The 24,410-nt window shown below is 40.4% G+C and overlaps 1 protein-coding gene across 6 annotated transcripts in view; it reads left to right on the top strand.

Annotated features, from left to right (window-relative positions):
• The first annotated feature begins 408 nt into the window (after nucleotides 1-408).
• LOC142138609 (uncharacterized) overlaps nucleotides 409-24,410 on the top strand; it is a 115,945-nt gene continuing 91,943 nt past the window's right edge. For 3 of the 6 annotated variants that reach the window (XM_075195410.1, XM_075195408.1, XM_075195406.1), the window contains exon 1: nucleotides 423-556. The gene's annotated coding sequence lies outside the window, so the exon portion shown is untranslated. Of the gene's footprint in view, nucleotides 557-716; nucleotides 782-24,410 lie in introns of those variants that run through there. The other 3 variants (XR_012688061.1, XM_075195409.1, XM_075195407.1) reach the window with 3 other exon arrangements.

Below are 24,410 nucleotides of genomic sequence, written 5' to 3'. Positions count from 1 at the left end.
GGATATCCTTAATAATGGTAAGAGTGAAGGCCCTTTGTGGGGAGAAAAACGCTCCATTACTGCAACCTTTTCCACTCCTTCATTAATCAATTACTTGATTTTTTAAATAATCTCACAAAACAACATCTTATTTTTATATGTAGGTGCAAAAGTAGGACCATTCAAGTGTCTAGCCCAAAGTCAGCCTGTGTGCCCGAGATCCACCCAGCTTCACACATCAAAAGATACAAAGTTTTGCACCCAATAGTCACCCGCCCAAGAAATGGGGTACATTTACGCAAATATAGGTAGTAACATCCTTTGTACCATGTTTTAAACATGTTCTGTAAGGAATTAAAGTGGTCATGTTTCAATCTGGAATAAAGGTGATAACAAGAGAGACCTTTTTTTCAAAGTCTGCAAGCAGTTGGAGAGAGGCTCTCAGGGTAATTATGACACAGCATCTCTAGAGAGTGGAACTGTGAGGAAGTCTTTGAACAGAGAGGAAAGAACAGATCAGTTGTTTTGTCTCCAGCATCTGCTCCTACCACAGCTTCATCTACAGACACAGCATCTTGTAAGTTCATTCTACATATATTTATAATTCTAACAGCCAGGAGGAGACAGATTTATTGTATTGTAAGTTGTATATATCTACAGAGAGATGTCCAGTACAGTACAGAGTTGTTCTACTTATGGCTTTAATACTAAACATTTATTGTGTCTAGTTTACCCCACTGTGCTGTACTTTAGTAAGGAGTTGTGAATTATCTGAAAGTGTAGACAAAATGCTTGTGGATTGGTGAGTAGTCAGTCAACATTGTACAGGTAACTTTTTCTTTATAGATCCATCTGAAATAAATGTGTTTATATGATATTCTCTGTTCCTAAATTGTATGGGTTTTAATTGTGTCTTGATTTGGGTTTTATTCTTTCCAAGACCTAGTTACTACTTATTAATGCTTGCGTCTATTATATGATGTGATGTTGTTATTATATGGTGTGAAGACATGCCTAATATTTGAATCACTTGCCATGACCTTAACATTTGTTGTAATAGTGAACACTTCTAATAAATATTAAGTTTGGGAAAAAAAGACGTAAACTATCAGTTTAGGTTAAAAATTGGATGTCATTCTCAGCAGAAAAAGGCTATTCTGGATATTAGCCCATTAAAAGAGAATATTTTAAACTCCTGGGACAACATTCATTCAATATTATTAAAAAAAGACTATTTATACACAAATGTTTATGTAATAAAGTGTAGCGACTACTCAACATAATTGTGATGTAGGTCATTAAATTGCACTATTACAGCTATAGAGGTTTGGAATTTCTCCTTGGGTACACAGAGGTGAATGCAGTCCACAATTTTAATTGTAACAGAGATTAATGACCATTAACTCAGTGCATAGTTTGGGCAATATTGTGGGACCTGTTTTATACCAAGCACCTGTGCAATGTATATTAAAATTTGTTACACTTTAAAAACTACTTTCCATGTATAGGATGGCATACGTTTAATATGTTGATGTAAGATCCATTTGTAAAGGAAACAGTGTATGTAGATAATTCTGGGTCATTATGACTAGTGCTATTTTGTATATTTACCTAAACATTTCCTAAAGTGTAGCTATATCATAGTAAGAAATACAAAAGTCCAGTGAGACACAAAATAGGATTTTCTTGACCTGTGACTTAATGTAATAGCAACCACTGTGTAGAACTTGCTAATTGTACAGTTATATCACCTAATGGAGAGCCCTTTGTGGTTTTGAAATGACATACTTAACTGCGACAGATGTTATTTGGTCCCTGTTGTTGACATTTAACACACTGTGTGTCTCTTCATTATGCTTCTGTATTGGTTTTCATTTAGCCAAAAATATATAGATTTTTTTTTGTGTTCTTGTATCACAATTTTCCTAAAAAAGCATAGACTCATAAAAACAATCATTTGTAAAACTACAAAAATTGCTTATATCTATATAATAAATAAATGAAAAAGCATACGGGTGCTAATTTGGTAGAGGTCAGTGGTGGAACTACCATTGGTACGGCAGGTGCCACGCACTGGGGCCATGGAGATAATGGGGCCCTGTACATGGTAGCTGCAAAGGGTCAGAGGACTTGGTTTCCTCCTCCTTGCCTCCCTGCACTGGGGCCCACAGCTCACTAGTTCCACCTCTGATAGAGATGATTAATTTAGGATGAAGGGCTAGATGACTTGCATTTCTTTCATTTTTTCAGGAAACATGTCAACATTTACTTTTTTGCTGAATGAACCCAGGTTCAATTAATTAATGAATGAATTAATGTAAATGTCATCTTTTACATGACTGAATAATTGTATTAAGCACAATATCTTGGGCACTATTAGTGGTTTCACCTTGTTGCTTCAAGTGTCAGTTCTTTGCCAGGGACCTCCTGTAAGGAGGTTTTGGCTTCGCTGCTGGACAGACATAGGGATTTATTAAACAAAAGGGAGATAAGCACTAAATCCTGGGAAAATTGGAGATTGAGGGCTTCTGCCCTTACCAAAGCCGATCGGTGAAGGCTATCAGGGGCCTCCTTTCATGCTTCCATAATGCAAATTATGGGAAAGATTATTTATCAAGGGCAGCGTGGTACATGTAAGGAGGGCATTAGCCATGAGTGCCCACAGGGAAAAAATGCTTTATTATTAAAATAAAGCATTTTTTCTGGGGGGTTTCTTTTTACATTTTTATTGTTATATTATTGTTTATCTATTTTTTTTACATTTAAAAAAATATATAGATATATTTATTTTTTTTTAGACTCTGGAACTGGAAACCCAAGTCCAGGCTTCCAGTTCCAGTGAGCATGGTCGAGTTGGCACGCCGGCTCATGAATGCGTAAACGCGTTCACCACTGGCCTAAAGGTCAAGACCCATCTGACTCCTGTCTACCTGTTGATGAAATAGTCCTTATTGGCATGTCTGCCGTAGTACTTTTTTAATGAAGCAATTATTCTTTGTTCATGCTATCCACCCGTCACCATACCCACCGTACAGTGTACATGAACATGACTTTGTGATCCCTGTAGGATTGTTTACTTGATCTCACTAGTCACGCATACTAAAAGCAAAATGTTCCCAAGGCAGCAGTGGAATATATGTATGAACACAGTGCAAAGTGTAGGCTGGATAAAAAGGGGGAAACAATAATCTATGGCATTGATGTGATAGAAAGGGAACAATCTTCATAGCTTCATATAAATCTTTAGCAGAGATATATTCTAACCCAACCGATGATTTGTGGGATGTTCAGGGAGTGGTTTATATATATTGCAGAATAAATTCTACTTTTGCTTTACTGAAAAGTCCTAAGAATGGGGCTATATAGAGGCTAAAATGTTTTTTTTTAAGTAAGTATTAGATGGGTGAATTTTATGCACATTTGCTGATTTGCCTACTATGTTATCAAAATGAGTGCATGCTTCACCTTTATTAATGTTTTATCTGCAGTGTTGAGATGTTGACTTCTGTTTTAACCATCCAATAAGTCAACCTAAGTGACAATTTATTGTTATCCCTCTATTGTTATCCCTATTTTATATCTGATCTTCAGGCTGTAAATTAGAAACATGGAGACATCTATTAAAAAATAAAGCATTTTAACACACATATATATATATATATATATATATATATATATATACTAATATTTTTTATCTTTTTTACAAATCTAGAACTGACAGCTAAAGTTCAAGCTTCAAGTTCACGCATGTGCAGGTAGTCCCAGGACTGCCTTGGCGAGTGGTAAGACTCCTCTTACTGCTGCCGGACAGTATCACTCATTTGCCTCGGCAAAATGTTATTGGTTAACAGGGGAGAAACTAGATTTTCTATAATTGTCATAAGCAGCAATAAAAAAATCTGTGTTATTACTCCCAGATAATAAATACACCCATAAGAGTGAAAGTAATACCCACTTGTAAATAATTTATACTCATTTTCTGTTTGCCACAGTAAAGTGGGGGAAGAAAGAATGATAGTTTCTCTTTGGATGCATAAAATGGTTATACAGCTGCCTTTGGATCTTATGGTCCTCATCAGTGGTCAAAATGGAAATTTAGAAGTGGCGCTATGAAATATATAATGGGAATGTAAGTGAATGGAATGTGATAGTTTTACAATGAAGGCAGTAGGAGAACTGGCGGTATGGTATTCCACCGTATATTGTACATCCCCCAATTCGACCTGGTCCTCCTAGTGATCTGTTGATCACTATTTTACACAGTACTTTGGTGCTTAGCTACAGTAGCATGGAGACCTCACCGTACTGGTAACATATATGTGCTACATGGAGGAAAGAAAATTACAATTCAAGTTATGTCCTGATGTCTTTTACCTGTGCTTTGTTTGTTTTTTGTTTGTTTTATTTAACATTGCCTTTGGGGTATTTATTCCCATAAGGAACAACCATATTACTGTATATAGAACAATAGCATCTACTTTTTTTTCATTTTCAACCTGGAGAACAGCTATATCACTATAACATATTAATGCTTTACATATAAATTATAAAATAAATCCCTAACAACATCATAGGTTGGTACAGGAAAAGACAAAGAATATGCTGTTCACATTAATAATTAATATAGCACATTCACACAGGCATTTGTTTAATTCCAGATATAACATCATGTAATTCATCTCAAGGCTATAATTTAATCCTTTAGAAAAGATGAAAAAGGACTGAAGATTATTTGTACTACATGATAAAAATGTTTACTTAGATACACTTATAAAATGTAATTTTACAACAGTTCCGTACCTTTTGAGAAGGAAATAACCAACAAGTTTGCCCAGCTAATTCCACACTTTAGAAACATATAACTTGTAAAAAGAACCCCTGTGAATATCTCTGAAAACTGTGTTTGTGTTGTCTAATTTCAAACATCAGTGCTATGAAATCAAAATGTTAGCACAGTGTTTGTTATGTATGTTTCTGTTTTACAATAAATATGTATGGCTGCAGGTTCACTGTCTTTCTACTTGAGTTTTGCATGGAGGTAACATGTTTATTTATTATTTGCTGCTTTTCCACACGATAATTATCATCCCTTATCACAACGATAAGAGAAGACCGGAGGTCTTTAATGTGAATGCACAGAGCCATTTTTTGAATTTACTGGAGGGGAGAGCACGAAAGTTTAAGGCTTGATAAGTAGGCCCCTAAGTCTTTCTGTTGTCCCGTTCACTCAGTCCATAGATGCCAATTGTCCCTCATTTCCAAGGACAGTCCCAGGTTTTTAAGATTTGCTTTAGGAAATGTGATGTGTTTTGCTGTGCCCATCAGTAATAATTTAAAAATTATGATAAATATGCCAGTTGCACAATAGATTAACTAGAGTCCTAAAGGCTGCTACCCATTCATCGTGCAATGTTTTTATTCTCCCCACTGCTAGTGTTCTCAGCAGTTTTATTTTTGTATAAAATATTTTTTCACCTTGTTATTTATTTATGCTGTGTTGTAATATCTCTAGTTTGTTTTGAACAGGGCAGATCTTGAATAATGTCACAGGAGCCGCCTGTCTGTGCTGCTCGCTGAAATGGCCTATTTTAATGTATAGTATGTGGACTACCCTATATATGTGGACGCAATCTGAGCACTGATCATAGGCCACCTTCTCTAGTTCTCATGGTCATACTTTCTCAGTGGAAGCCCCTGGGGATATAGTGATAGTAGCATCTGCTAAAGTGCCCCAGATTAATCTAAGTGCTAGTAGATCCCCTTGTAGACCTATCATGGTTATGTCCACCACCCAGAGCTGCATTAAGTGGGGTCCCAAGGGGCATTCTTCCCCCATGGGCTCGCCATTTTTATGTGGCCCACCAGCTCCTACTACTTTGCACCATAGAACATTGTTTGCCTCATGGATTATTATATGCATCATGCTAATCTAATCTAACTCTCAGTGCTGTATGAGCATTCTAAGGAGACATCAGGCAACCCTACAATCCAGTGCTCAGAGAGGAAACGTATCCAATGAGAGATACATGGAGGGACAGCAGTGAGAGAGATGTGGTAGGGGCAGCAATAAGAGAGACATGGAGGGACAGCAGTGAGAGAGACGTTGTAGGGGCAGCAATGAGAGAGACATGGAAGGGACAGCAGTGAGAGAGACGTGGTAGGGGCAGCAATGAGAGAGACATGGAGGGACAGCAGTGAGAGAGACGTGGTAGGGGCAGCAATGAGAGAGACATGGAGGGACAGCAGTGAGAGAGACATGAAGAGCTAATTAATTTTCATAATAAATTGAAGCTCCATCTACTGTTTGCAGCACTATGAATGCTGACAACACATTGAACTGAGAGTTAAAAACAAGGTTTCTTTAATTCGGAATTTCTAATATGTTATACAAAGAGCACTTGGGTGCTAATATAATAACAGGCACTAAACAGAATATGTGAATCAGTTTTATTGATGTAATTATTATTTTTTCATTTATTAAATAAAATCGGTGCTTGTTTTTACTGCTATACATTATTATTTTCATTAATATTACATTTTATTTAGCACTGGTGGGTTTTTTTACGGTTTAATACACTATTTATTTTATTTTTTGGCATTCACTCTGACACAGCTGTTTTAAAGTTAGGTATGTAACAGTGTCATCGTAGTCAATTTTTGTTGTATAAACTGAGAGCTGCAATGTGCAATTAGATAAAAAGTTCTTATCTTCATTGACACACATACCCAAATGAATGCAGTCTTTCAACAACAGATATGATAACTCCTTTGGTTGTTAAACAGTATATATATATATATATATATAATTAATTTGATGAATTTACTCATAGAAAAATCCCCCAGCACAGTGCTGTTAACCAATAAAAAAGTTGCTATTTCTACATCTCTACTTGTACACAAATATGCAGAATTCCCTACAGGTGGTATTTGGTCACCTATCACCTCCACTTTCCATCTTTCCTTCGTCTAGCGACCAATGTTGGAGAGGGTGCGGTTTGCCGGGTACCCTGTTGCACGTTTGGTGGCACTGGCCTAAATTACAACCTTATTGGCAGCAAATTCATAAAATCATAAATTCCATTACACAGATTAAAATGCCCGAGTCCCCCTATATTCACTTCTTCCTAGACGGCTCCCGGACGCTACTCGTCCCACACAGAAACTCATCAATCATATATTAAATGCCTCTAAATGTTTTATTGCCACTCTTTGGAAAGATACCTCTCCCCACACGCTCTCAGCCACTATCAATATAGCTTGGTCAATCTATAGAATGGAAAGCATCACAGCTCTCCGCAAAGACAAACCAGTAAATTTCCAAAACAAGTGGTCTTCTTGGATGAATTACTATGAAGCTGAGCCTCCCTTGACAACCGTATTACAATTCCTAGTTGTCTTGATATATAACCCCTATAGGTTTAAGAAGGATTATCTCGCATATAAGTTACAGAAAAATTTAATGTAGTTTTGCCTTCATATAACCATGCGGGTTACCGCCTTTCTTCTTAATAACCTGATACATGAAACAATGAGTAGCATATCCTTTTTCTCACTTCCTCACTTCTAATCCCCTTCTTTCCCTTCATTGTATGTCTTCCCCCTCCCTCCAAGATACGAAAAATAAAAAACAACACTTTTGCTTTTTATGTATAGCATTCCTAATCTCATGTTACTATTTTGAGTCCTTTATATTGTTTGTAAATATTTTGGGTTTCATATGTACACTTTATTTTTATTCTTTCTCTTGGTATGTTTTACCTATGTTGTTTTGTAAAAACCTTAATAAAAACTACTTTTAAAAAAAATAAAAAATGCAGAATTCCCAGTTGCACACATTTGCAAATGCATGATAAGCCACCCACCCTGTCACGGTGCTAATAGAGTGGTCCAAAGTCTACCAAATGAGAGTCCTTATTCCTGTTTTTGGGTTGTACATATATGTGTTTTTTAAATTGAAACTCACCACGATGTACCCCAAGAGACTCCAAATGGCAGTATAGCATCAGCTACTTATACCAGTGCATCCCTCTCAAACAAACACTACAGAAAGGAAAGACAGGAAAACTCCTCAATCAATTCATATATATTTTATGTACACGCTCAGGGGCCTGTTTATGATTTGTTTTTTTCATGAAAATCCACAGAAAATGCCCATTTTCGCAGGACAGGCACGCATTTAAGTAACATCTACATTTAATAAGAGGGCATCGCAGCAGATATTGTAGTTTTGCATTTCTCCAAAGCAGTACCCACAGCTGTCTATGGGGACTGCTATTTTGCACAATTTAGCAAGATCAGAAACACAAAAATTGTCTGAGCTTGTGCGCTATGACTAACGCCAGCTGGCGTTAGTCATTGAAACCTATGGGGAGATTATTGCAGTAGAGGGATCTAATACCAGGCAGGTAACACGATCAACAGGCACTGAAGTGAAGGGGAAAGTGCCTTTTAAAGTTTGGAGAATAGGTATCCAATAGGAAGCATGCAGAGGACATAAAAAATAGAGTCATTGCATGCGCAGAGCCGGAAACAGGACGCCAGCAGTCGGAGCATGGAGGTCAGCGTGAGGCAGGTAAGTGTGTCGGACCTCGTTTGTAGAAGCCGAAGGACAACCGTGTGACAGAAATGTTGTGATTCTAGTGGGACAATCCCAATTTTTGGTGACTGTTCTGCCCAATGTAAGGTGCAGGCCAAGACTGTAAACTATAGTGCTAGATGTCCTGAAAGTCAGGAGTGTACAACAATGTAGGGTTTTTTCTGTAGGAGGCTGGCCTAGCGCTTTCTTTTCACCTGCTAGCCATGTGCCAATGATGCATAGCCACGTCCCCAAATATATGAACACACCCACTTCCAATTTTTTATCATGCTCAACTATAAAGTTGTTGTACCTGGGACCTGAATCCCTCTTTGCAGTCCTGTGTATATATATATATATATATATATATATATACATTAGAGATGCTTGGGCTCAGTTTTCGGAAAACCGAGCCCACCCAAACATAGCCGATCTGAGTACCGAGCTGATCCAGTTCGGTACTTTCACGCGCCCACTGAATTGAAAACCAGCCACGAGTTTTGGATGCTATAAGTATCACCCTCCAAGAAGATCCAGCGCCATTTCACAGAGGGACACAGAAGCGGTAGCAGGATACTTGTCAGTCTCCAGTTCAGTTAGGAAGCGTCATTAATGAAAGTTAAGGAGAAGGGTTGGCAATGTTCTTCAAAATCTTCAGTCACATTCCACTGTACCATAGCTCACCCAGAGACAGGAGAGGTGGCAGTGTTCAGTGCCGAAAGAGAAATAATAGGGCTGGCAGTATTCTTTAAAGTCTCCAGTCACATTGTACTGTGTTGTTATAGCTCACACAGAAATAGGAGAAGTGCCAGTCTACAGTCTACGTACCATTGCTCATTGTCAGTGCTCTTAAAAGTCTCCAGTCACATTGTACTGTGTCATCAAAATGGATTCCCATCAGTCCACAGAAGACCAGGCGCACCAAGCAGCTGCTGTCACCAGTCATGATGATAGTAATCCCTCTACGTCATCTGTTAAAAGCCTATGTTGAAGTGTGTAGTGTTTATAAGTCAGGCAAACAAAAATGTAAAAAAACACCTTTTACCTTGGCAAAGAAAAAAATACCTGTAATCAAGGCAAAGTTAACTGCAAAAATAAAATAAAATTGCCAACATGCCAGTTTACATACGTTTTGGCAAGGAAAGAATCAGGCCTTCGCCTTTCTCTATGAGTGCTAGTTCTGCAACTGTCACTAAGGCATCTTCTTGTAAGGTCAGTCATAACGATACAAGACCTTGTCATTCTGACTCAAAAAGTGGTGCCTAAATACTTTTACGTGTAAAAGCCAACCTGGTAGAAAACAGTAAGGCGTTATAAGAAATTGCATATTAAGAAATTACATAAATCCATGAGGAGAGTCTATCCACGAGTACTATGTTTAAGCCTGACCTTTCTGATATTATACTCATAAAGAAGCCTCCTTTCAACATTTCTGTAGATTTGTGGATAAGCAGCCCAAGGGTTGTGTATTTTATACACAAATTGAGGATGCCACTTTGGAATTGCAACAGGATGAGGGGGATATTTGTGTAGCTGACTACGTTGATGAGGATCATGTTGTTTGTGTAAGTCCTGCACCAGTGGAAGCTGTTCTTGCACGTGATAAGAAGAAGGTCATTGTCATGCCTGGGGATAAGACCAATGTCTTATGCCCTTTTGCTCTTATGTGTGGAATTATTTTTACCCAAATCCCTATAACAGTTGTCTAGCCATTTGTAGCATTTGTAAAGACATAGTCAGTAGAGGTAGGGACCTTAACCATCTAGAAACCTCATCCATGTTACGCCATTTGAAGAGAGTTCATGGCAAGCTGTTGGGAAAATCAGAAACTTATGCTAAAAAAATAACAACAAGCAGTCCAGCATCAGCTAGATCCCTTCTCTCAGCAAGATCCCAGCACCTGCAATCTACACCCACAACACCTTCCTCATCAATATCCTCAGTAGCAATCAGAGTAAATCCTGCATACAAGTTGCTAAGGCTAGATGACTCCTCTGTTATCCAGAATTCCTCAGAAAAATTATTGCGCATTAGTCCCGCTGCTGCTGCTGGAGGTGAATCTTCATCCCAGTAGTTTACAACAATTGACTGTTAAACAGTCCTTTGCAAGAGGATGCAAGTATGAAAGCTGTCACCCAGTCGCAAAGGGGATCACAGCCAACATGGCGACTATGCTAGTATTAGATCTGCATCCAATATCCACTATTAATGCAGCTAGTTTTAGACAGTTAATTGAGGTCTTGGGTCCCGTTACCAAATTCCGTCATTACACTATTTTACTAGAAAAGCTAGAAGGTTCGTAAAATTGTAATAATTAGGCTACAAAATGCCATTTTACCCACTGTACACTTAACCACAGATATGTGGACAAGCGTAACTGGGCAAACTAAAGATTTGATGACTGTGACTGGGTTGGTGATTCGCCTTCACCAGCAGGAACAGCAGCAGCATGTACCCAACTACATCACATTTTTCTGAGGCAGGCTACTCTGTGTATTACCAGCTTCACTAAGAGGTATACAGCTGACAATCTATTACAAAAACTAAGGGATGTCATTGCAACATGGCTTATCCCGCTTGGACTCTCCTCAGGATATGTAATTTCTGATAGCGCCACTAATATTGTGAGAGCATTATAGCTGGGTGAATTCCATTACATTCCCTGTTTTGCTCACACAATAAACTTGGTGGTGCAGAGCTTTTTGAAAAATGACAGGGACATGTAGGAGATGCTGTCTGTGGCCCATAAAATTTCGGGACATTTCTGACATTCTGACACAGCATGTAGGAGATTGCAGCAGCTACAAGAACAATTTAATTTGCTCTGCCACCAACTGAAGCAAGAGATGGTAACAAGGTGGAATTCCACCCTGTATATGCTTCTGAGGATGGAGGAATAGCGAAAACCCATTCATGCTTACTCCACAAGCCATGACATTGGGAAAGGAGGGAGAATGTATTTTATAGAAGCGCAGTGGAGAATATTTTCCGTGCTGTGCAAGGTGGTGAAACCATTCAAATTAGTCACCTGTAAATGTGAGTTCAGACATTGCTAGTTCATCCAATTGATTCCCTTAATTACACTTTTGGAAAAGCAGCTTTAGAATCTGAAGGAGTAGCTGAAACAAACCAATTGCGCTAAATATGTCGCTCTTGTAGATTAAATACTTTATTCGCTTCGCCAGGTTCCAAGAATTATCAAAATCTTGAAATCATACACTACATTTTAGCGACTGTGCTTGATCCTAGGTTTAAGAGCTATGCCTTCTTTTTGTTTCCATCTGACCCATATCTCAAGAGATGGAAGGAGCTCCTGGTGAACACGATGACAGCTCAAGTGTTTTGTGACAGGCCGGCGTCTCCTCCTTCTGCTTCTCACTCAACTGCTGCTAGGAAAAACTTAGCTTTCCCAAAAGACCCAGGGATGATGCAGATGACAGTATAGAAATAGACACGTCAGAAGGTCCCTTTACATATTGGGAGGAAAAAAATGGGAATTTGGAGACCCATGTACCAACTCGCTTTGCAATACCTAAGTAGTGTATTCTGAGAGAGTTTTCAGCACAGCTGGGAACCTTGTCAGCGATTGGCATTGGAGGCTACTTCCTCAAAATGTGGAAAAGATGATGTTCATAAAAATGAACTACAATTTCCACAAGGAAGGCCATTACCGACAATTACATCAAAGTACAGAGACTTCTGTAATGGGGGATTCCTGCAGGGATGAATTAATAATGTGTGAGGATAATGTACACACTGATGAGGGTGAGGTTGAGGCTGAGGATGATGACAACAACATCTTGCCACAGTAGAGTTCATTAACAGCACTGTTGGCTTAGGTGCCTCAAGCCCACTGTTAGATTGTTTTGTGGGGGCCCATACAAACCAAGCACTTCAGCCACAGTCCTTGTTGCTGAAGTGCTTGGTTTGTTAAAGTGTGCATATCCTTTTTAAGATCCAACATTAGGGTAGGCGGGAGGGCCAAAGGAAAAGTCCAATTTTCACCACTTTTCCTTTCAGCTACCGCTGTGTGTTAATGGTACTACATGTGCTGTATACTGTTGTGTGCTTTGCAAACTTTCGCCAAGATACCCATTGATGATGCAGATGACTCAGCACAACATTTTGACATTTGGTCTGGTCTACTGTAAAAGAATTGACTAAAATTAGTGACACCTCTGCTGTAACTCCACCTGATCCTACTATCAACATCCAAAGAATGGTGGAGGATTATTTTTTTTAACGGTATAAAGACATCAGATCTATTAACAAAGAACAACATTGCTTGCAGAAGTAATGTAAACATGGATGTCTAAATTGACATGTATATGCATTACTTAAACTTTCCACTTTTGCTGCTGTTTCATCAGTATTGATCAAAGTGTTTATAATCTGCACTTTACGTAAAAGGTACCTAGCTATATTTAATTTTTTGGGGCATTGGACCTGATTTGAAGCTCAGTGATGACCTTGCTTTTTGCTGTGAATGTCAATGGCTCTTTTGTATTGTCTGGAACAAGATCCGATATACTCATGTCAGAGTAATCACAGCCAATTTTTGGACAACTGGTGGATTTACCCTTCTGAAATTTGCTTTCAATAATCCTTTCAATTGCTTCTCTCTTGCACGTATAACCACATACTTTGTTTTTCACTGGGTTCACCATCTCCAACTGTGTTATAGGAGTGCTCTGGGTGACGGCGATCTCCTCGTCTTCATCTTCCAAAGCTTAGTCTGCAGGGGCCAGTGACACATCCATTTGTTTTCTCAGGTCTCTTAGCTGTTCTTTAAACTGGACATATATATCGTCCAGCCTTAGGGCTTCCTCTGTATTATTCTTCTGAAGCGCAGTGCATCTCTTGTGTACAAGCTCTCTTAAATCCAGGATCTCATCCGACTTAAGTATGGTCTCCACAACTGCATCTATATATTGGTTTAACTCTCTGTTAAATGCAGCGTATTCTAAGATATAAATATCTTAAAAATAAATATATATATATATATATAAATGTATATATATACCGTCAAAATAGCGTCAAAATTCAACAGATAGAAAGAGATAGCCTACCACAATATAAGACTAAGCCTGATAAGACTGACAAAATCCCTTTCATTACTAATTATAATTGTGGAGAACAAAGAATTAAAACATCTATTACAAAACATTGGGGTATCCTTTGAATGGACCCGGTATTGAGGGATATTCTACCTGAAAGACCTGAAATCATCTTTAGGAAAAATAGAAACCTTAAGGATATTCTAGCTCCTAGCATGTTAAAAGATAATAAAGAAACCATTAGAACGACTCTTCCCGCCCCAAATGTAATCATTGTAATGTCTGCCAGTTTGCACATAAAGAGCGTAAGATTTTCTATAATTATGACAACAGTACTAAATTTAACATCAAACATTTCACAAACTGTCTCACAACTTCCGTTATCTACCTATTGGAATGCACGTGTGGACTGAAATATGTAGGTAAAACTAAACGTCCACTCAAACTAAGAATACAAGAACACATACGGAATATAAAAAACAGAATTGAAAGTCACTCAGTATCTAGACACTTCCTTAATAAACACAACTCAGATCCACGTTGTATTTCTTTTAAAGCTATTGAACACGTCCAATTAGGACCTAGAGTGGGGGACATCCAAGGTAAATTATCCCAAAGAGAAATGTTTTGGATTTTCCAACTCAACACACTGAGTCCCTTTGGGCTAAACGTAGGTTATGAGATTGCACCCTTCCTTTAAACCCCCAGGTCCCATACTTTATTTCATTCTACAATTTATACATTATTTATTTATGAGTGTACCCGTTGTTGTTGTCACTTTTTAATGAACCCTCTATACTGTTATTTTAGTTTTATGTGTATCTTAATTGGTGTTCTAATGTCATTTAGTGGTCTTAGCCCTATATACTTATATGCTCATTTATTCTATTATATTTTACATACTTTTTATTATTCTTATATGCCCAGTTTGTATTTTTTATCTATCTATCTATCTATCTATATATATATATATATATATATATATATATATATATATATATATTTGTGAAGATCTCTTAGCTATAATTACCTTGTGTATAGTGTTTTACTTCCTTATGTATAGCTCATATTTGTTAGACCTCTGATTTTACTTGCAATTTTTTGTGGTTCTATTTATGTTATATTATTTATCCCATGTAGTATGCTTATATATTATTAGGTTGGGACACATCTGTTATTACTTATCCTAATGCTGACCTTTATACTATTTCCTCATTGGGCATAATACATTTCTAGCCCTTAACTTTTTCCACACACCTGTTTGCCTGTTTGCCCTTTTTAAAGATGGCCGTAGCTATCTATTATCATTACAAGTATTTGCCCTCTTCCATCACTGACAAAAACAAACAAAGAGAAACAAAGAGAAAAAAATTAAAATGGTGGCCGGCGGCGCTGTGCGCATGTGCAGTGACGTCATTTGCCTGCGATTTTAGCGCAAAATGGCTCTACACACCTCTATATAAAGGGGCAGAGTTTTTAATATCACCTAATCCCTCCTGATGAAGTTCAAACTGAACGAAACACGGTGAGGCTGTTCACTACCACCCACTCCTGGTACATTTGAGGCTATACTGTCTTCCTGATCTTTGAGAGTGATCCCTTTGAGAACTTCTGTGTGGAGCCCATTGGTGTTTACCTCATGAAATATCCAGAGATCTACACTGTTAAGCAGTATTCCCTTTATCCCAGGATTACAGATAAGCTTTTAAACTTTATATACATTGTGAGTGTGCATTTTTTATATGCTGAATAAATTATTTGTATATAAATACTACACTATATGGCTCTTTCCTCTTATAATACATCGGCTGAGTGGAGTTTGTGAGCTGTGACTGTGCTGTGACCGGTGATCCAGATATATTATATCCACGCAAGCTATCTATACATCTGTTCCTGACCTCCTAGGCTGATTGGAGGCCACGTTCAGGCATTCCAGATACAGATAAGCTGTTTATTTATACCTGTTTGGTATGCTGCCACCTATTACTTTTTATTATATTTCACGGGTGCCTTTGACATTCTTTCTTTTGCTTTTCTCTGTCTCGGTTTCGGTATATGGTTGGAATCTATTGGAAACTGGACGATATTGATCTTACCAACTAGACATATTTTTAAGTCTGCATTTCCGTTATACTACAGCACTTATTGACTGTCTGGGTGATTTAAACCAGCTAACACTGCTCTATTTGGCGCCACTATTCCTCTTACTTTTGTATATATTGAATATGTATATATATATATATATATATATACTCAGTGGCCAGAACATTGCTCATGAATTATATAGAGCAACTGTGACAGACCCCAGATACTGTAATCACATATTTCCTGACAATGATTCCTTAGTAGTAACAGTCTGATCCCTGTTTACAATCATTATACAAATTGGTATCAGCTAAATCACATAGTTCCATTGTACAGAGCGGTAGTGGTTGGTGCCAATAGTTTGTGGAGAGACGGAAGACTGTGTGCTAGGCCCTAAGCCAATATACCCGGGTGACTGTAACTCTCTTATGGTAGAATTACATTGTGAAACATTTACAACATAAGCCCCACATGGCAACATTTAAAAATACAATAGCGATAATACAATTTCTACCGATATTAGTTGCTAGGCAGGTTATTATTACAAAGGTTTGGCATCCTACGCTCATCCAGGGCCGGTGCTAGGGTCCATAGCGGCCTAGGCATTTTGTCAAAATCGGCGCCCCCCCCCCCCCGCAAAAATCGTCTCCCTCCTCCCTTCTCCCCCCTCATCCCGTCTATCCTTACCTTGCCTCACCACCGCCGCCTCTCTGCTCCGTCTCCTCCCCTCCACTCACTGACACTGTCGGGCCGTGATAATGATGTCACGGCCCGACAGTCAGTGAGTGGAGGGGAGGAGACGGAGCAGAGAGGCGGCGGTGGTGAGCAATAGCCTCTTCCCCCTCCCCGTGGATGTATCTAAATGCTGTGCGACGGCCGTGACAGGTATGGTCAGCGGTCGCCGCACAGTTTTAAAGTAATTTTCATTCTGTTGCGCCCTCCAGAGCCCGGCGCCCTAGGCAAGTGCCTAACCTTGCCTAATGGGAGCGCCGGGCCTGCGCTCATCACAGGGGTATAGTTTGAAGAGTGCAGAAGCACTGGAGGCCTTATTGAGTAGACATTTTTACCTTTTTCATCTATGATCTCTTCTGAGTGAATGAGGAAGGGAGCGTGAGAGGGGGCTGCATATAAATAGGCACTCCATCCCTCCCACAACCCCAGGTCATGCAGTCCAAACTTGCTGAATTACACAGGTCTGCGAAATTTAAGGTATTGAAAACTTGTTTAATAATACTTTTATATTCTTAATTATACTCCTGTGTACATCAAGAAATAGTATCTAAAAAAAATGTACACATTTACCTACAAGGGGGTTACGTACATTTTTAAGAAAAAACAAGAAGTTTAATTGATCTTGACATATTTATTGTGAAATACGAAGAATTGTAGATGATATCACTGAGTTTTTTTCTTAATTACATAATAAAATAGCAATAAATAAAACAATAATAGAAACAAAACCATAATTATTGAAAAAATCGTTAATATCCTGTTTTTTTTTTCTTCAAACTTCGTTTTGACGCTTTTCGCTTATAAGTTTTATCTGTGTCGTCTCTGTGCATCATCCAGGGCCGGACTGGCCATCTGGCACTTCTGGCAAATGCCAGAAGGGCCGATGGCTATATGGGCCGGCCCGACTCCCCCTGTCTTCTTGGTGGCTGGAGGAACCAGCCACCTCTGCTGCGCGCTCCCCAGCTCCCTTCCCCGTTATGCTGTGCAGCCAGTTACACTGGTGAGTTTCCTGTCTTTTTTAATTTGTTTTTTTTTTTTTACTGAAGAGGAAGGGGTGCCGCGATTCTCGGGGGGGGGGGGGGGGGGGTGTCGCGGGGGTGCCGCGATTTTCGGGGGGGGGGGGTGCCCGTGATTTTCGGGCGGGGGTGCCCACGATTTTCGGGCGGGGGTGCCCGCAATTTTCAGGGGGGGAGCACGGGGGTGCCCGCGATTTTCGGGGGTGAGAGCCAGGGGGTGCTGGGAAAGGGGGTGAGAGCCAGGGGGTGCTGGGAAAGGGGGTGAGAGCCAGGGGGTGCTGGGAAAGGGGGTGAGAGCCAGGGGGTGCTTGGAGAGGGGGTGAGAGAGCCGGAGGGGGTGCTGGGAAAGGGGATGAGAGCCAGGGGGTGCTGGGAGAGTGGGTGAGAGCCGAAGGGGGTGCTGGGAAAGGAGGTGAAAGAGCCGAAGGGGGTGCTGGAAAAGGGGGTGAGAGCCGAAGAGGGTGCTGGGAAAGGGGGTGAGAGAGCCGAAGGGGGTGCTGGGAAAGGGGGTGAGAGCCAGGGGGTGCTGGGAAAGGGGGTGAGAGCCAGGGAGTGCTGGGAGAGGGGGTGAGAGAGCCGAAGGGGGTGCTGGGAAAGGGGTTGAGAGAGCGGAAGGGGGTGCTGGGAAAGGGGTTGAGAGCCAGGGGGTGCTGGGAGAGGGGGTGAGAGAGCCGAAGGGGGTGCTGGGAGAGGGGGTGAGAGAGCCGAAGGGGGTGCTGGGAGAGGGGGTGAGAGAGCCGAAGGGGGTGCTGGGAGAAGGGGTGAGAGAGCCAGGGGGTGCTGGGAGAGGGGGTGAGAGCCGAAGGGGGTTAGAGAGCGGAAGGGGGTGCTGGGAAAGGGGGTCCTGGGAGAGGGGGTGAGAGAGCCGAAGGGGGTGCTGGGAGAGGGGGTGAGAGAGCCGAAGGGGGTGCTGGGAGAAGGGGTGAGAGAGCCAGGGGGTGCTGGGAGAGGGTGTGAGAGCCGAAGGGGGTGAGAGAGCAGAAGGGGGTGCTGGGAAAGGGGATGAGAGAGCTGAAGGGGGTGCTGGGAGAGGGGGTGAGAGAGCTGAAGGGGGTGCTGGGAGAGGGGGTGAGAGAGCCAGGGGGTGCTGGGAGAGGGGGTGAGAGAGCCGAAGGGGGTGCTGGGAAAGGGGGTGAGAGCCAGGGGGTGCTGGGAGAGGGGGTGAGAGAGCCCAAGGGGGTGCTGGGAAAGGGGGTGAGGGAGAGGGGGTGAGAGAGCCGAAGGGGGTGCTGGGAAAGGAGGTGAGAGAGCCGAAGGGGGTGAGAGAGCCAGGGTGGTAGGGAGTGCAGGAAGAGGAGTGAGAGAGCCGGGGGGGGGGGGTAGAGGGTGCAGGAAGACGTGTGAGAGAGCCAGGGGAGTAGGTGGTACAGGAAGATGTGTGAGAGCCAGCGGAGAAGGTGGTGCAGGGGGTTAAGTGAGAGGGACAAAGGAGAAGATGGTGCAGGGGCATAGGTAAAAGAAAGTGTAAAGGGAGAGACATCTTAAGAATGGGAATGTCAGGGATGCAGCCATCATAAAACACAAGTAGTAATGAAGAATGGAAATGCACAGAGGGGACAAGTGTTAAAAAAAATAAAAAATCAAGCCTTCATACTCCATTCCCTTATATTTTCTATACCCCCACTCCTAAATTTCTGCTTCGACCACTGCCCTCTACTCCTGCTCCCGACTGCCTGTGTGAGCTGACAGCTGCTGATCCCTCCTCGCCCAGCGCGCCCACTAGGAGAACAGAACACAGGATGCCATAATCAGGTAAGTTCATATATTTTCTCGTGTGCAATATGTTTTTAACCATCCTTTCTTGAACTGGGGACACTACAGCGTATCCAATAATGTTTAACACTATGTATTGCTCATTATTGTGCTGTAATGTTTTTTGCATATTTATCTGTACAGAGATTTTTAATTAAGAGGCAAAAACATTGCTTGTCATAAATTTTATCTGTAATTGTGTCAATATATCTATTTTGTTTGCATTGTAAATGATGGATTAAGCTGCTCTTGGGACTCACACTCAGTATCTGATATGCTGTTGCAATTTTTTTTATTTGTGAATGAGTTTTTTTCTGAGCTTTACTAATGATTTGGGGGCACTACTATGCCATAATATGATTTGTGGGCACTTCTGCATGACCAAATATGAATTGAGGGTAATACTATGTGGCATAATATGACCTTGGGGCACTACGATGTGGCATAATATGAACTGGGCACACTACGGTGTGGCATCATATGAACTTCTGCCAAAGGCAAGTCTTTCATTGTTGAATATGATGGGAGCCCAAAGAAGTTGCTGTATCGGGGCCCAAAATTCCTCTTGTCAGCCCTGCCTGTGAGCCAAGGGGGTAGACGCCTCCAGGTAAATAATCTAAATGTTTCCTATCTAATCAAACTGATGGATCACATCCAATTATTTCTCACCCACCTCCTCTATCCCCCTTAATTTATATACTGTGTTATTTAAAATGAATAGAAAAGACGCATATCCAATTACTGTAGTAAAACAAAAATATTTTTCTCTGACATTTTGCTGTAGATGGAAATACTTTTAATGCGGCCGTGTGGGTTCAACTGATCATTCAATAGTTATGTTTTTTTTAGATATATGTTAGTTTTATTTCATGTGGAATGATTCATGAAAATTCTGCCGTTACTATTTAATTGAGGGAAAAGGGTACCTGTTACCTATATGTGTGTGTAAGTACTCTGTTCGTTGTTGCTATTTTGTGGGAGATTTGAAAAAAGCAAAACATTGTTTCCTACAGTGGCGTCTGTATAATTGGTGGTATTACTGTAGTATGGGGGGGCGTGCTGGTGGCAATGTTGTAGTGTGTTTGGTGCTTAGTATTGCTAATAAGTAGGAGAGGGTATTGCTATAATGTGGGGGGTGATGCCGGTTGCTGTAATGTGTGGGGTGATGCCGGTTGCTGTAATGTGGGGGTGATTGATGTAGTATGAGTGTGTGTGGGGGGTTATTTATTGCTGTAATTTGGGTACAAATAATGTATTGTCATGGTGTTTATTGATGTAATTGGGGTGCTAATAATGTAATGTTGAGGGTCATTGGGAGAAATAAAATCCCCCGCCCCCCCCCCCCCACACACACACTTATACTACATCATGTTGTACTGCGCCAGCATCAGTGTGCAACAATATAGTGCATGAAGCCCACAACACGTGGGCCTGTGTGCTTTAAATGCCAGGGCTGATTTTTAGTCCCAGTCCGGCCCTGGCATCATCCAGCAGTAGTCAGCCGTCATGCTGACGTCCCAACGACCCTGGTATCTTCTTTCTACATCTTTAACATTTTGGTGGAACAGTTCACCCTGTTGTTCACTGTAGTCTCCGAGATTATTCGGGAAATGCTCAATATGGGAATTCAAAAAATGTACTTTTAAACTCATATTGCAGCCAAGGTTTCTGTAACTATTAAGCATTTCCCTGACAATTTCTTTGTTTGGATCCTTGACATTGCCTAAAATTTTTTACATCACTTGTTTGAACAAAGTCCATGTCGAAAGTTCCACAATATTCATTAGATGCCCAAAATGTTCATCCTTTATTAACTTTCTAATGTCAGGGCCTGTAAAAATGCCTTCCTTCAGTTTAGCATAGGATATATTAGGGAATTTGGTGCAAAGATATTTGAAAGTTTCTCAATCTTTAGGCAGTGCTTTTACAAATTGTTTCATCAGTCCTAATTTTATATGTAGAGGTGGAAGTAAAACTTTATTTGGATCCACTAAACTGGATTTGTGACATTATTTTTTATAATTTATAAACTTTTTTCGAGCTAGCCAATTGTTTTTTTTGCCAATGTAAATTTTTAGCTCCGCTATCCCATTCACATAGAAAACATGGAGAATTGGTGTAACCTTGTTGCTGGCCAAATACCATGCATACAATTTTAATATCTCCACATATTAACCAGTTGTGTCTTGCATATCCAATCAGTTCCAAAACAGTTTTCAAATTTTCATATGTTTCTTCAAGATAGACTGAATGTACTAATGGTATTGATGTGTATGTGTTGCCATTGTGCAATAAAACAGCTTTTAAACTTCTTTTTGAAGAATCTATGAATGTATATGTACTGTGTGTGTGTGTGTGTGTGTGTGTGTGTGTGTGTGTGTGTATGTGGTGGTAGGCAGGGGTTAAAATGAGCCGGCACCAGTGTTCCCTCTAAGCTGAGCAATCTGGAAAGGAAAGAGTTAAAAGGTCACTCTAATGAGGGCTCCACCCTAAAGGTTTGCATTCACAATCTGCAGGATGTTTTCTAGTAAGATACAGGTTTAACTCTATCATTTCCAGATTGCTCAGTTTAGAGGGAACACTGTCTGGCACAGGGCAAAATTGTGTTGCATCTGTTGTATTTGGTTCCACCTTCGCCAGCTGACCTTGTACTTGTAGTTGTTGTGTGTGTGCAATGTTCCATTAGACAGTATGGGGTTTAGGCCCTTTGTAAATTTCAGTTCCAGGCCCATGTGGACCTTAATCTGGCACTGGGCGGGGGGAAGTTTTATGACGAGAACTGAATTGCAACTTTCTATACTACCGACTGAATTCATTTAAGACAATGGTTTATAATAAATGTAGGCAGAATACATTTATTATTCGAAAGAATATGAAAAAAATGACTTATTCATAAGTACAGGTTTTGCAGAAAATCATGATATGATATGCAAAATCTGGAGTCATTTTCGTGTTCAGAAGTCAAAAATCTATAAGTATCACATAAATTTGTTAAAAAAGCTTTTTCATCGCAGAGCTGTGTTATTAGTGACAGAATAGCTGTATGAATTGCAACTTGAATCAGTAGGTTAGTTGAATCAATTGTTCATTTTTAATCGTGGCTTGCAGGATCTATTTCCAATAAGGTGGGCAGTGGTGGATTCAGGAAGGAGGGCAACAGAAGAACTGACTATAGATAGAGCCCTGGATTTAATAATTATTCCATAATTGCTTTAACACCAACAATCCCCACTATATAGTTAGTTTCAACATAACTCATGATTTGAATTGCTTTTACCTATACTCCAACTTACAGAGGTGGAACAGGTCACAAAAGTATTTTGTCTTAAAGGATGTGGAATGTCCCTGGTTGTAGTTTAAGTTGCCCTGTGTCTGCAAACTATTTTAATAATTATGTATTTTTGAAAACATAGAAGTCATGCAGGGAGAACACCTTGTGTCACTGTTATGTGTTTTTCATTTACAAACAAGGTAAGCGTGCTTAGCAATTCCAACTGAGAATCCTTTCATGTCCCTCAGGTATCATTATTACTGTATGCTTTGCCAGTCGGCCATCACCATAGCAATCCCACTATTATCAGAGGCTGCTTGTGGAAAAACAAGGGATAGGATCCATTGGGACAGGTCCTCTTAATGAGTACATAGATCTATGTTTTAGCAACTGGAAGTTATGAAACATGTGCTGTAAATGTTAAAATCAGATCTGTTTTTTCATACTTAATTATTACAGTATTGATATTGAGCAGCCAATTTATCTCACCTATTAATTGTAATACAACGCACTGCAAATATTTGTAAGACTAAATCAGATTATATTGTATAAATGTTTAGAATAAATGTGCTATGATGTTGTGTATAGTTTGTTTTCCCGTTGTATGCCATGCAAGAGGAACACACACTGTGATATGTTGTTACTAGCTCATTGAGCTGATAACGAATGCCTTGATGTGAATTTGGTAATTTGGCAATGAGACAACTCTTCCTTTCGACTTGCAATTACCAATTTGCAAACGCCTTTAAATTTCTACACGTGATTGGTGTTCATTGCTTTAAGTAAAACATATCCATGATGTTACAGGAAAGGGTACATTAAGAATTGGTGGTGAAAAGGACTCTATTTAACCCATCCACCCATTGTAACCATCATTTATGCCCATTCAACTTCAGATCTATCGATTTTTCCATTTATTTAATCTAGCCCAGCTTATTATATCTGACGTCATTGGGGCCTGTTAATGTGGTGAAAATCACCACACACATACACCAATCAGGAACAACATTAAAACCACCTGTCTAACATTGTGTACGTCCTCCACGTGCCACCGAAACAGCTCTGACCCATGGAGACATGGACTCCACAAGACTTTTTGAAGGTGTCCTGTGATATCTGGCACCAAGACTTTGGCAGCAGATTCTTTAAGTCCTGTAAGTTGCGAGGTGGGACTTCCATGGCTCAGAATTGTTTTCCCAGCACATCCCACAGATGCTCGATCGGATTGAGACCTTGAACTCTTTCACATGTTCCTCAAATCATTCCTGAACATATTTTGCAGTGTAGCAGGGCACATTATCCTGTTGAAAGAGGCTACTGCCATCAGGGAAGACCATTGCCATGAAGAGGTGTACTTGGTCTGCAACAATGTTTAGATAGGTGGTACGTGTCAAAGTAACATCCACATGAACACCAAGACCAAGCTATCCCAGCAGTACATTGTAAAGAGCATCACACTGCCTCCACCAGTTCTTCCTTCATTCCATAGTGCATCCTGGTGCCATCTCTTCCCCATGTAAATGAAGCAAATGCACCCAGACAATCGCATGATGTAAAGGAAAATGTGATTCCTCACACAAGGCCACCGTCTTCCATTTCTCCATTGTCCAGTTCTGGCACTCATGTGTCCATTGTAGGTGCTTTTGGCAATAGACAGGGGTCAGCATGGGCACTCTGACAAGGTCTCCAGCTACACAGCCCCATACACAGCAAGCTGAGATGCACTGTGTATTCTGTCACCTTTCTATCATAGCCAACATTTAGTTTTTCAGCAATTTGCGCTGCAATAGCTATTTTGTGGGATTGGACCAGACGGGTTACCCTTTGCTCCCCGTGCACATTATTGAGTTTGGGCACCCATGTCCCGATCGGCGGTTCATCAGTTGCCATTCATTTGACCACTTTTGGTAGGTACTAGCCACTGCATACCAGGAACACCCCAC

Source organism: Mixophyes fleayi, chromosome 2, assembly GCF_038048845.1.
Source record: "Mixophyes fleayi isolate aMixFle1 chromosome 2, aMixFle1.hap1, whole genome shotgun sequence".
Taxonomy (NCBI): domain Eukaryota; kingdom Metazoa; phylum Chordata; class Amphibia; order Anura; family Limnodynastidae; genus Mixophyes; species Mixophyes fleayi.
The sequence above is the reverse complement of the archived record's forward strand: the minus strand, read 5'-3'. Positions and strand labels throughout refer to the sequence as shown.